Source organism: Saccostrea cucullata, unplaced genomic scaffold (assembly GCF_032062105.1).
Source record: "Saccostrea cucullata isolate Sc308-1 unplaced genomic scaffold, CSIRO_AGI_Scuc_v1 ctg6725, whole genome shotgun sequence".
NCBI classification, from domain to species: domain Eukaryota; kingdom Metazoa; phylum Mollusca; class Bivalvia; order Ostreida; family Ostreidae; genus Saccostrea; species Saccostrea cuccullata.
Genome location: NW_026940439.1, coordinates 98,146 through 111,961, shown reverse-complemented (window position 1 = coordinate 111,961; position 13,816 = coordinate 98,146). Strand labels below are relative to the sequence as shown.

General features: G+C 30.4%; 1 long non-coding RNA gene across 1 annotated transcript; it reads right to left on the bottom strand.

Annotated features, from left to right (window-relative positions):
• Nucleotides 1-2,540: 2,540 nt before the first annotated feature.
• Nucleotides 2,541-7,007, bottom strand: LOC134255418 (uncharacterized). The gene is made up of 3 exons (XR_009989540.1): nucleotides 6,982-7,007; nucleotides 5,676-5,806; nucleotides 2,541-4,087 (listed from the first exon to the last, which is right to left on the bottom strand). It is a non-coding gene; the product is annotated as an uncharacterized LOC134255418 (long non-coding RNA).
• Between the last annotated feature and the right edge of the window lie 6,809 nt (nucleotides 7,008-13,816).

Here is a 13,816-nt window from a genome sequence, read left to right as displayed (position 1 = left end):
TTTATTAGTTGAACACTATTTAATCTGAGTAAAGAGGAAACCTGAAAAAGCTTTCATCCCCTTGTATGAACAAATCAATTGATGTCATGCAGATATCTTAACCAAAATATTAGAACAATCTGATGACTCTTAAATAAAAAGTGCTCACTATAATAGTTAGAAACCATTGCTCTACCTGTCAAACACAAAAATATGAATGTCAACTCAACAAAGTAAGTAAGGTTCCTTTTCTTCAAAAAGTAAAATTTTGATGCATTGGGTGAGTGTTTGTTACTTTATGCCTAATAAAGAAAATTTTTTCCTCCATTTTGACTGTATGGATTAAGAACTGTTCATATAATTGAATCAATGTAATGTCATTCTAAATGTCATAGTACCCATCATTCATAATATGTACAAGTTTCAATCCTAATAGATGAATCCACATTTTGTTCTTATTTCACACCACTTGGCAGCCATATTTGAGGGAAACTCAAAATTCTCTGTCCATGTTAATTTCTTGTGTATACCTTCATCATTTGACATAACTCATTTGCTTTGATTGCCTAAATCAGAGCTATTCATACATAAGAAGAGGACAAAAAATGAATACAGTGAATTTATTGCAATAATACCTGCATGTTTGATACATAAAGAGAAATATTTTTTCATTACTTTTTGACCTTTGGATTGACCCTGAATAGAGATAAGGTTTACATTTTGTCAAGTGTAAACTATATACTGCATGACTAAACATGGTTTTTATATTTAAATATGAAATAGTTTCTTTAATGCTTAAATCAAAATATTCCAACTGTCCTAGTGAGAATTATGCTCAATCAACTTTGTGAAATATTCCCAACTTCCAATGCTTCTTATTTACATTTTTTAAAAAAACTGACTCAAATAAAATTGTTTGTTTTCTCATTTATTTTACAAGAAATAACATGCTGACAGTGAATCTAATCATTTTTTAAAACTGGTTAAAGTAATGTTTACAATTGTTTTAAAATGCTTAAATGCAAGTTTATTTCATAAACCAATACCTTAAATGTATAGACTAAATGTACTTATAGATTCCATATATAGATTAACCCCTTTGTAGTAAAAACATTTTTTAAACTTGATTTTCTTGCCTATTCTCTCATGCATTACCTAACTTGAGTATTCTCAAATTATTGATTACATGAACAAACAAATTTAAGACAAAACTACAATATATGCTGAATGCCCTGAAATGAAATGGTTACATATGTAAGATGTGTAACACATCATGTACAACTTTTAAGTCTACAAGATTTTAAGCTACCCATATTATACAATAAGACTACTTTTTCAAAGTTTTGAAAAATTCTTTACAAAAATATAAATGCAAAAGATAAATGTTAGGGTAAACTTTTAAAATACATTTTACATGAATCACATAAAGAACATTACAAATCATTTCTTTGAGCTTGTTTTCCTTTGGAACATCTGTGAACAAACATTCTGTTTTGTCTTTCTGATACATGAAAAGCGTCCAAAAAGTATTTGGAATTGTTGTGTTAAACCCTGATACTCAGAATTTTAAGAGTTTCTGATGTGTGCCCTACTTAGGAATGTTTACACTGTAACAAAATGAAACTCATAATTGATTTAATCAGCAATTATAAAGTCATCAGGTTTACACATGCTTTTCTAACACACCATGTATATTTTTTCTACTATTATGTTGTTGTTTTTTTTTTCAGAAAAAAAAAAATGAAATCAACAGTACTTAGCATTCCAAATTAAAAAATATGAACCCTAGCTATTAGAAATTTAAAAATATATTTGTGCATGTTTATGTTTAACAAAACAATCTCTTTCACTGTGATGAAAATTATCTTCATATAACATGCAGATGAAAAACTTCTTTGGATGATGTCATTTTCACATGTAGAAAAGAAACTAATTTAACTAAAACTAAAAGACAATCATTAAAATATTAAGGACATTAAAGGATGATATCAAGACCGAAGTCCAGGAATTGATAAATTCTACAATTATCATCCAAAGATGTATATGTTTGGATTTATTTTTTAATTCACAAGCAAATGATATGCTGCCATTTAATCTTTCAAACTTAAAAACAAATTCTATACTTTTGAATTAAAGATTTAAAAATCTAGAAGAGTCTTCCCATTACCTATCTATTTATGACTGAAGGTATGTAAATCACCAGAGTTGCTGTACTGCACCATTTGAATAAAAGTCATATCCACATTCATAACTTTTTTCCCTAAACCTTATTTCAAAACATAAATTATTCCAACCAGTCTTTATCTATGCAGTGATAATGAAATTTTTACAGAATTCTAAGGTATTACATAGTAATAATCTTTTAAACATACTTGAACATAGTGCATATGATATACATTTCAATTCTTTCCAAAGAATATGCTATGCCACCCAATAGAGCTGATATAAAGTCTCTAGGTTATCACAAAATGTTAAAGTTACAACAACTTAATTTTACCCAGGACAAAAGATCTATAGAAAATCTCCGATTCATTCTTTACTTATGATGTGAAGTTTGCAGGTTACAAATTATTGTCAAAGGTAGTTATCTCAATAATCCCATGCTTTGACCCTGACAAAGTGTCCTATAAAACTAAGTGTATTACTCTAACCTGTTCTGTGTAGTAAGCATGAAGTCTAATGGTTGATAGAAATATTCAAGATATTATTACATCACAGATCAGGGGACACTTAACATCTTTATGGGGGTCCTATTGAGACCTATTAAATTCAAAATAGGACACACACACACATACACAAACAAAATGTATTTGCAGTTCCAGGAAAGTAATAATTACACCAAAGCTAGCTTTTACACATCTGTGTAATTTGTTAGGGGTTGTAGAAATAAGATGAAAAATAAAAGGTTTAAATGTATACTTCTCATACATAACAACTGTCTTCAATATGAATTGGTAAAAATAAATGTCACATTAAGATACTTTGAAGTCTGGGAATTTTTTTTTTAAAGATCTCATATTATCAGAAAATAACAATATCAATTCTAGGATTTGATTAGACCTCATTTTGTTAAATGACTGCAATTTATCCATTGTTGTGTATGACAGAATATGACAGATATGAAGGGGAGAGCTTTTGACCTTTTTATTTCCTTCATCATAGTTTAAAATATATATTATACCGGTCTTTATCTATGTAGTGAATATAGGATTTTTACAGAAAACCAAGGTATTACATAGTAATAGTCATATAAACACCTTTGAACATTGTACATTTGATTAACATTTCATTCCTATCCTAAGAATTTGCACCTAATTTTTATAAAGTCTATAAGTTATCACACAATGTTAAAGTTATTGCATTACAGGACTCAAATCAGTAATCTCAGTTACTAACTTTTACCCAGGAGTAAATGATCCAAAAAAAATCTATAGAAATATCTTATTGATTCTTCATCTGAGTGTGTACTTATGATGTGAAGTTTGTAAGTTACAAATTATTGTCAAAGAAGTCATCTCAATAATCTTATGCTTTGACCTTGACAAAGTGTCCTTAACAACAAAGTGCATTCCTACAATCATTCTATATGTAATTAGTATGATGAATATGGTATGATAAAGATATTCAAGATATTATTAAAACAAAGATTATGGGACACTTGCATCTTTATTGGGGGTCTTATTGAGACCCAATTTAAATTCAAAATTAAACATGATACATACACAAACAAAATATATTTACAATTCCAGGAAAGTTAAATAATAACATTAAATCCAGCATCTGGATATCTGTGATAATTTCTAGGGGGTTGTAAAAATTAGATGAAAAATAAAAGGTTTAAATGTGTAATTCCCATACATAACAACAGTCTTCAATATGAATTGGTAAAAATAAAAGTCACTTTCAGATACTTTGAGGTCATTGAGAATTAGTTTTTAAAGAGCTCATGCTCTCAGAAAATCATATTTTCAATACTTGATTTGACTAGATCTCAGTCTGATAAATGATTACACTTTATCCATAGTCAGTGTCTGACAGTGAAAGATACAATCCTGAGTCCTTTCTTGAGTAGATATAGATCATTTCCATAAGCCCTCACAAGAGAATCCTGAAAAAATAAAAAAAATAATGTCTTAGTTGAAAAAGAAAAATTGTAATGCAATATAAGCTTGATGGAATTCTAAATATAGACAAAAAGGGTATAAATACAGGTTGTAACATAAGATTTTGACTTTCCATATTAACCATGGGTAACACCTCCAGTAAAGAAAAGAGTAAAGGAATGAGTAAAATTCAGTTTGGAGAGAGCATTCTTTCAGAGAAAGATGTAGACAGAGGTATACCAGTTAAAATAAAAAAAGATGGCACTAGTGAGATCATTTCTCAACAAGAATATAATCAATTAAGTCCAGAGAAGGGTGATCCTAATGTTGTCAGAGATTACATAGAAAGACCCTTGATTGCAGAAGAAGCCAATGAAGAATCTAACCATTTATTACCAAAAGAGGGTGAGAATTACTTGGATTACCCTGAAAGACCTTTGACTAGAGAAGAAGTCAAGTTTATAGATGATAAGAGAAAACAGTTGTCAGAAAAAAAAGATTGTTAAAGACACATGATTTTTAGCCCACAAAACCATTGGAGATACAAGGATTACAAGATACAAGGATTAATGGAGGAAGTCCAAACTGAACTCGTGGAAGACATTAAGGCTCATTATGAGAGTAACTTTCCAGTGTTTGTTTATTACAAAATTATGTATTCTGATGAAAAAAAAGAAAAGAAAAGTTTTCACTTTCATTTGTTGTGCCTTTGACCATTTAAATTGACCTTATGGTCAAGATTGTGATATATACACTCTGATAATCATCTATGATGTCTCTATGATGTTTACCTCAAAAGATTGAATCAGGGTATTTGTGTTCAAAGAGCTGAAGAAACTATACAGACAGATCTAAGATGTTGGAAGCATACATATTAATGAGGTTAAAGGAGATATAACACTAGATTATTAAAAAGAAAGAACACAAACTCATAGAAATGATATTGAAAGTACCTTTTATGAATAAAGTGTCATGCTCCAAGGTATTATTTTTATAAACAGGAGAAGGTCTACAGCAGTCCCATACATTGATAAGAAGATCTTGGGTAGTAGAAACACCAGGAAATTTTATTTCCACACAATCAGATCATCTTACATCAGTTATAAGGTTACAATCTTTATACATAGTTAAGAGGTTCATTAAGATTTCTTTTCTGGTCATCCTAATGAGCCACATTATAGTATTCTTTCTCTTTGATAGAATGTTAATATTAAATGGAAAATTCAGAATTCATCAGCAATTGAAGTCAAAACTTCCTGTCTTTACCAATTATGCTATTAAGGAAGCTGGGGTTAACAAATTAGCCATATTTAACTTATTCTATAAATATGTTATCTTCAGCTGTTAACTATCATTTGGCAAAGAAAAATTTCATACATTTTAGTTTTAAAAATTTGATCATGAATTTTTATGCCTTTTCTTCTTCTTCTAAAGGATATCAATAGAGTTTAAACATGACCATGACCACCAAGCCCTCTTTATTTTAAAAAAAATCATATATCATTTACTTATCAATTCAAAAATATAAAAATGCATATGTAAATAAATAAATAAATAAATAAAAATTACAATTGTATCTCATTGAAACTTTACCTTCAAGTTTGTGTGTTTCTATGTTGATTGACTAACTGTGTATTTCCAAAGGAAGACCAGCAGCCAGGCTTCACTTCATAGAGAATGGATTATAGATGGTTAAGAACAAACCAATTCTTCCATGTTGAGGACTGTAGAAATAAAACCATTTTGTTAATATGACAGAGTACTGCATGAAACAATGCATGTTTAAATACAACATGTACAATGCCATAAAAGATCATGAAAATATTTGTTTTTAATCTCAAAAATTGTTTTTAACATTAACTCCAGATGAGAAAAGTTCATCATGTTATCTATAGATAATAAACAAGCACAACTACTGTATTAATATCATAAATAAAATGATTATCAGATTAATTATTTAGACACTAAAAAACTTACTATCTTTATGATATTGATTTCCATTATCAGATGTTTTTTATCCATTTTTTTTTAATCCATTTTAAAATATAAACATTTAAATAAAACAGAATTAAATAAATGAAAATGATATCTTATCTTCAAGTTTGATTGTTTCTATGTTGGTTGACTAACTATGTATTTCCAAAGGAATTTGGGCAGACAGGCTGAACTTCATAGAGAATGGATTATAGATGGTTGGGAATAAAACATATCTTCCAGGTTGACGACTGTAGAAAATATAATCATTTTGTTAATATAAGGAACTGCATGAAACATTGCATGTTTAAATACAGTGCCAAAAAGTTCATGAAAATAGTTCATCATGTTATCTTTAGATAACAAAAGAAGCACAGTTACAGTATTAATATCACAAATACAAAATGATTATCAGTGTAATTTTTAGACACTAACAGACTTTCTCTTAACAGCATATTCAATTTTGTTTAATACCTGTCAGTACAGCATACAAAAAGATATTAGCATATACAACATGTAGTCCTACATTTTTTGAAAAGCTCATTACCAAGAAACAAAAGTGAAAATGAAAATATAGGTATGCCATATATACCACATATTTAGAATCAAAACAAGGATAAACCTTTTGTAGATTCTTACTTTTTCTTTTATTACATTCCTTATAGATCACAATTTAGTAAGTCTGAATTCCATGGGTTACAGACATAATGAATTATGACATTATATCATAATTTATGCAAAAGGACTTATTAACAATATGAAGTTTCCTTAGTATATTTTAGACAAAATAAGACTGTGCTTATATGAATGTTAGAGATATTAGATCACATAAGAATTACACAGTAATTAAATTAAACCCTATAATCATGGTTAAATGCAAAGATGACCTTCATAGGAAATGTAAACAATACAAAGACAAACTTACCAGAATTATCCAATTATATGCCCAATTAAATAATCCAGTGAAATAACATCTCAGCTGATCCTGAAAAAAAAGCATACAATATTCAGTGATACACAAATTAACCTCATTTTACAAAGGAAGTAAAGCAACAATTGACAGACAAACAGGACAGAAATGTATTTTACCAAAATTTAGTAAACATTTTTTCTGATTTAAATTCAATCACAGAATGACCCATCATAGTAATATTAAATACACTCTGGGTTACATGCAAATTATACCTTACATGAACTGAGAATAAATACCCCATTTAAATTCATATAAACTGAATTTTACATAACTAATTACTCTTTTAACTGATGTCACCATTAGTATGTCAGAATATTCAGGGTGTACAAATCATGTATATTCACTTTTAAAGTACTCAATACAGTTGTATATATTTTACATGTTGATGTTTGAAATCACTGACTAAATAAAATACATACATGTATATACATGAAGGTTTAAAAAAAAAGGGGGGCACACATGTTTATAGAGTTACAGAGGTGCTCAGACTGAGTTTTTCCCACTTTCATTGGGCCACTGCTGCACCAGAATGTAAAAATATGAGGGACAAATAAGGCAAAAGATTCTGTATATTTCATTAAAAAAGATTTGAGACAAAAGATTCATTGGCATACTATGATCTGATTGATTATCTCCATATCCTTCTTTTGGTCACTGTGATTAAAGATTCATAGAAATATTAGAAATGACAACTGAGAATATCACTTTAGTTGTTTTAAAAGCATATATCAGTATATTTTATAAGAAATGCTAGGAGTCTCCTCATAAGAATATTTAGAATACTGATCCAATAAAAGGAATGTGAGACAATATGATCATAACTCATGCAAAAAAGATTTATCAACATTTTGAGGATCTTTTAGTGTCCTAGTGTATTTCAGGGTAAACAATGGCAGTGTTTATATGAATGTTCTAAACATAAGGTATATAACACAGTAATAATGAATAAATACAAAGATGACCTTCATAGAAAATGTATAAAGAAAAGTTTGTTAAAACTTACCATGTAACCAGGTAACTCAGTAGAGTAATATTCATTAAATAATCCAGTGAAATATCATCTAGGCTGATCCAGGATTCAGCTGTTCAGAACTTTCTTGGAAGAAAAACGGTAGAAAATCAGTTTTGGTACTGAAATCCATAGGACCATACTGTTATTACATGAAGTCTCAAGCGCTGTGAAAGTCTGTGTTATTGTGTCAAAATAAGCAGCCATCGCGGCTTGTGAAGGACTAACATGACGTCGCTGCCAAGTTTATGACGTCACAATGCATAGGTAAGCTCGCTGACTAGATAGTTTACAGAAAGATAAGTCCAACCTATTTTTGCAAGATGATGCAACAGGTATAAAAAAAAAAGATGATGCAACAGGTATCAAAAAGATGATGCAATAGATCTAAAAAGATGATGCAACAGGTATCAAAAAGATGATGCAATAGATATATAAAAAAGATGATGCAACATATGTACTGAATTGACCCAGCTATCCCCCACAGGGGCTGCACTCCGTTGAACCCCCTATCCCCCCAGGGGCTGCACTCCCTTGACCCACCTATCCCCCTCCAAACCTGCACTCAGTTGACCCGCCTATCCCCCCAACCCCAAAAGTGCACTCAGTTGACCCGCCTATCTAGGATGCTTATACTACTACAGTGGTTCTTGAAACAAAGTGTGCACGTGGTTGAATTGGCTCATGGAATCCGGAGTGGTCGAAAAAGTTTACAGAAGAATGCTGGACAAAATGTGATCAGAAAAGCTTACATGAGCCCAAGAAAAAGCGAAGTGAATTTTTTTATGTACTTTCTCTATTTTTAATATTTAAATCAATATCGAATGCAAAAAAGAAAAAGGTTCCTAGAATCTCTGCTACTACATATAATATATATATGACATAACTTTTTCGTACACTGACTCAGCTTTAATGTTGATAAAAAATCACTATTTTACTTTCACGCCGTCAACCATGAAGTGTTGTTGTGCAACATGTCGGTAGTTGGAAAAAATTATAACTCAGATATTTCCGGGTTAATCCACTATCCAAATCACTGTTCTACGCTTCATTTCTGCACAAATACTGCGTTTGAAAAGCTGAACTAGTAATAAACTTGTATCTTTGACAGAAGGTAAGATATTTTGCTTCACTATTAGAATAATGCCTCCAAATTAACTAAAATATAAATTACTTAAAAGTCAATAAAATAAACTACCAAGAATTATTTAAATAAATTCATTTTATTTTTTCGACTGCTTATTATCAAAATTCATTGACTTAAATTCAAGTGAATTACTCTTCTAGTATTTCTTCACCAACTCACCTAAATGTTATTCGTTTTTAGTAGCAATCATGGACAAGTGCTATAAGTGCATAAGGATTTTATTGGAAATTTTGAAATTTTTATGCTACTATATCAAAAAGCGCAACAAAAAAGCACAATATTCTTAAACTTGATGCATATCACTAGGAAATTAAGTTAAACACGAATAAGAAGCGATCTTTGTTTTTTTTTGTTTTTTTTGGCTTTCCTGCTAACCTAAGCAAAATTGAAACGAAAAAGGAAGTGAATAGTGACTACTTAAATACTAAATTACCGTCAGTTTAAGGTCACCGTGGTGTTTGTATATACATATTATCTACACTGTGATACTATCTTGACTATGAAAAGGAAAGGAAAAATTACATCATTGGTAGAAATTTCAACTGTTTATAACAGACCTTTGATCTGTTCTATTCATAACTAAATTTAAATTCGTTTTATTGCAACCCCTTTTAAAAACTTTATTGCTTTTTAAAAATAACTTAAGTTAAGATTTTCAAGGAACAAATACATTTATATCTTCAACATCATGACTGTGAGACTGCTTGATAAATATTATCCATAAGGAATTTATTTTTGATTAAGTATACTTGCTTTCAATGTACCTAGATTTTCTGCTGTTTTCAGGGAAATACCACTTCGCTGAAGAGTCAACCAACTTTGTCATCCTTGACTCGTAAGTTTTCGATTTTCTGGTAGATGAGTTTGAAACAATGGATGAAAATTTAGCAGTTCTCCTACTCATTCTAATATCTGGTGAGTTTTTTCTTCGAAGAACCTAAAAATAAGAGCAATAGTTCAGTTTTCCTTTTTTTTTTTTTTTAAAAAATGAAAATTATAAATATGGGTGAATAAGCCTTCAATGAATGCAAATTTAGAAATTTTTAAATTAATGAACAGAAAACTATATCATCAAGTAAGATATGATCAAAATATCATTCCACTCACTCAAACAATTCTCAAAAGGAGCGTAAAACAATATACATGTATAACCAATCAATAATAGGAATTTTGATGATTTGTTAAATATATTGATACATTCTCAATTCATACAGTCTTATAAACGCTTTAACGTTAATGTTACTGAAATCAGGTTTGTAGTTTTATTTAATAAGTACAATGATAAAAATAAGGTATAAATCATTTAAGATAATTGAAAATCAGTGATGGAGTACATATATTGTAAAGGAAATAATAAGATCTATCACATTAAAAAGCACTTTATACTGTGAAAATTATAGGACAGGTTCTCTTGTCAGCATGGTTGTACCACAGGGGGTGGCTGGGGGTGTGATGTTTGTCCGTTTGTATTTTCCTAATTGTTAAGGATTTTTCTTCAGAATGGATAACAATGTTCACTATTCAAATCATATTATAAAAAAAAAAAAAAAAAACGAATCTAGGACTTACGAGGGTTGTCCCAAAATTCCGTAGACAACCGTTGTTTTATAGGAACCCTACGTCATACATTAATGAAACTTCGTATATAGATTAAATAAACACTATCTAATAAATTTATGGACAAATATGGAGTAACTACACAAATTATTCCAATTTAAAAGACACATTTCATTGTCTGGTGTAGGAAGGAGGCGCAATACCCAAAAGTTGCAATGAAAATTTGGCATATTATATTTAAAATCCTACAGAAAAGTATTTACTACCCCATATTTTTTTAATGGAAATGAAAATTCTCATAACTGTTTTATTAACTATATTTCCTCAAATTTTGGTGTTTATGCTTTGATAAATATGAATTTTATAACGTTTTATATACATGGGGTTGAAGTTTCAAATTTTAGAAAAATGGCGGCTGCGTTGGCCCAGGCGGCGCACTGGACTATGATCAAGTGTTTTGATCCTGAATTCATTCTTACAGAAATGTACCAGTCATAAATGTTTGGTAGACTAGGAAACTTTTTCACTTCCTTAGTATTTAAAATGAATAAAACGGCTTCTCTATGTATATGTGAATAACAGAAACTAAAAAAAAAGACAGGGCTAAGAAATGGGCAAGAGTTCAATTATGCATATCCATAAATAATTTAATTCTGTTTGTATTCTTGTCTCTCATTGGTTGATTTCCGAAAAGGAACGCATAACATTTTGTATAATCTGGTTTGGTATGGGGACACACCCCCTTGACAACCAGCTGAATCATCTGTATCCATCAATCCCCTCATTTCCAGTCCTTCGGATTCATGAAAAATTCCAGATTTAATGAATGTACCTTTAACTTCAAACAGTTGCTCGATCTTACCTCATGTAAACAAACATCATGGCTGCTAGATCTATGTATCAGTTTTTACCTCCCCTTGCTTCCCATCACTTCCGTTACTACGGTTGTATTATTGCGCGGTAAATTTGAACTAATAAAAACAACACAATTTTACATCCCCAGTTGTTTAATTATTTTAAAATTAAATTATAAGGAATGACTCTAATTCTTGGCCAGATTATCGAGTATAATTTGGTTTGGGTCAGTTTACGCTTTTTTATAATCCGCTTCGCGGATTATAAAGCGTAAACTGACCCAAACCATATTATACTCGATAATCTGGCCAAGAATTAGAGTCATTCCTTAAGAGAAAACAGACGAAAAGCCCGTAGAAATATAGCGTTTTCAAATTATTACTATTTCATACCTGTACATGCATATTATTTGTTTACATATTTTATTGTTTCATCATATCATAGTAATTAAGATATTTTACATTTATAACTATAACCGTTTCTTTTAATTTAAGAATTTGATTCTGGTAATTGAAATATTTTCTCCAAAAATTTGAACTATTGACATTAATTTGTATTTTTTGACGTAGCAGATTGCTTCGGGTGTTATAGAACTTTATCACTTTAAATGTTATAAATCGTAAAGTTTTCAAGTTAACATGATAAAACTTCGTAATTTATCTGCCAAGAGCATGCTTTATCCACCCTAAAAAATTTATTAAGATACATTAATTTCTTTTAAAAATATGAGCTCAGTCTACTAAATTTTGGGACAACCCTCGTATATATTTAAAAATTCATTTGATTAAAAATGAACTTTACATTTTGTAACACGGTTGATTTTTTTTAAAAGTTGTTTTTAACTTACTAAACTTTCCAAAGGGCAATAAAATAAATGTTTTGAGTATATTTTGTGAAGTTTCCATGATATATGATATACATGTACATAGTATATATAAAAGTTAAAAACATCCTTTAGGGAAGTTTTTTGCGAAAAACTGTTATGAAAATACCATAAAAAAAAGACATGGGGCATTTCTAGATTTTATGTCAAGAAATGCTAACTTTATTGCTAATGAAAGAAGGAGTATAGATGGTTAGTTTCCCTTCTTCATTTGATTTGACATACATTGTCCGAATGTATAGTACTATTTTGCATATCGCATTAACCGGGAGAAAAACTTTTGATGCATATGATAATTGTATAATGCTTCATAAGTACCTAGTAAGGGAAGTTATCGATGGAGAATTTGAAGTCACCACTTTTACCATATTTTCCCCTTCGGTAACAATTATTTCATAAATTGTTATCTGTTCTTTCACATAAGATTTGTCGTATTTTCATACAAATCAGGCACGTAGTATCAGGGGGGGGGGGGGGGGGGGGGGGGGGGCAGCCCCCCCCCCCCCCACTTTTTCCCCTGACATTACCTTTAATATAGAAAATGTTTACTGAAAGGAAGGTTGCCCCCCCCCCCCCCCACATTTCATCACAGTGTAGTGTTATAAAGAAAATTTACTCCAAAAAGTTAATTGAAAGATAGTTGGTCTTGAAAAAAGTTAGCCACTCCCCCCCCCCCTCCCCACGAAATAGGATTTTCGACTTTGGGCAACTTTCAATTTTTGTTTTTTTTTTTTTTTTTTTGTTTTTTTTTTTTTTTGTTTTTTTTTTTTGCTTGTCAACTTTTTCAGGTAAGTAAAAAAAAAATTCTCAGGTTGGCCCCCCAACTTTCAAAAACGATGCTACGTGCCTGCAAATGAAGGGGGGATTGGAAGTTTGATGACACATATGGAGTAAACGAACAGTATTTAAGATCAAAAGTGCATAAAACGATACAAAATAGGTGCAGAGCAAACACGGACGTCCAAAACATCAGAGGTGGGATCAGGTGCCGTGGAGGAGTGAGCATCTCACCCGTCGTGTGCTCCCTTCCATGATCGGGAAATAACTGGAAAATCCGTCGTCAATTCTATGTATAAATAATGGACTAACAAATCGTATGAAAAACGTCTGTCAGCATTTCATTCAATGATAAATTGTATTTGCAGACAATGTCATTGAATCGAACAAAGAACTTCCGAAATGATGACTTTTAACGGGACTAGCTCCTGACATTCTTGTTTCATCAACTTTTTAGTCGATAATTTACCTCGTTTTAGAAAATGCTCATGCGTGGAGCATGCTATTGCGTATCGAATCAACTGAGATACATAAACTTCGTATGTAGGTGATAAAGGTA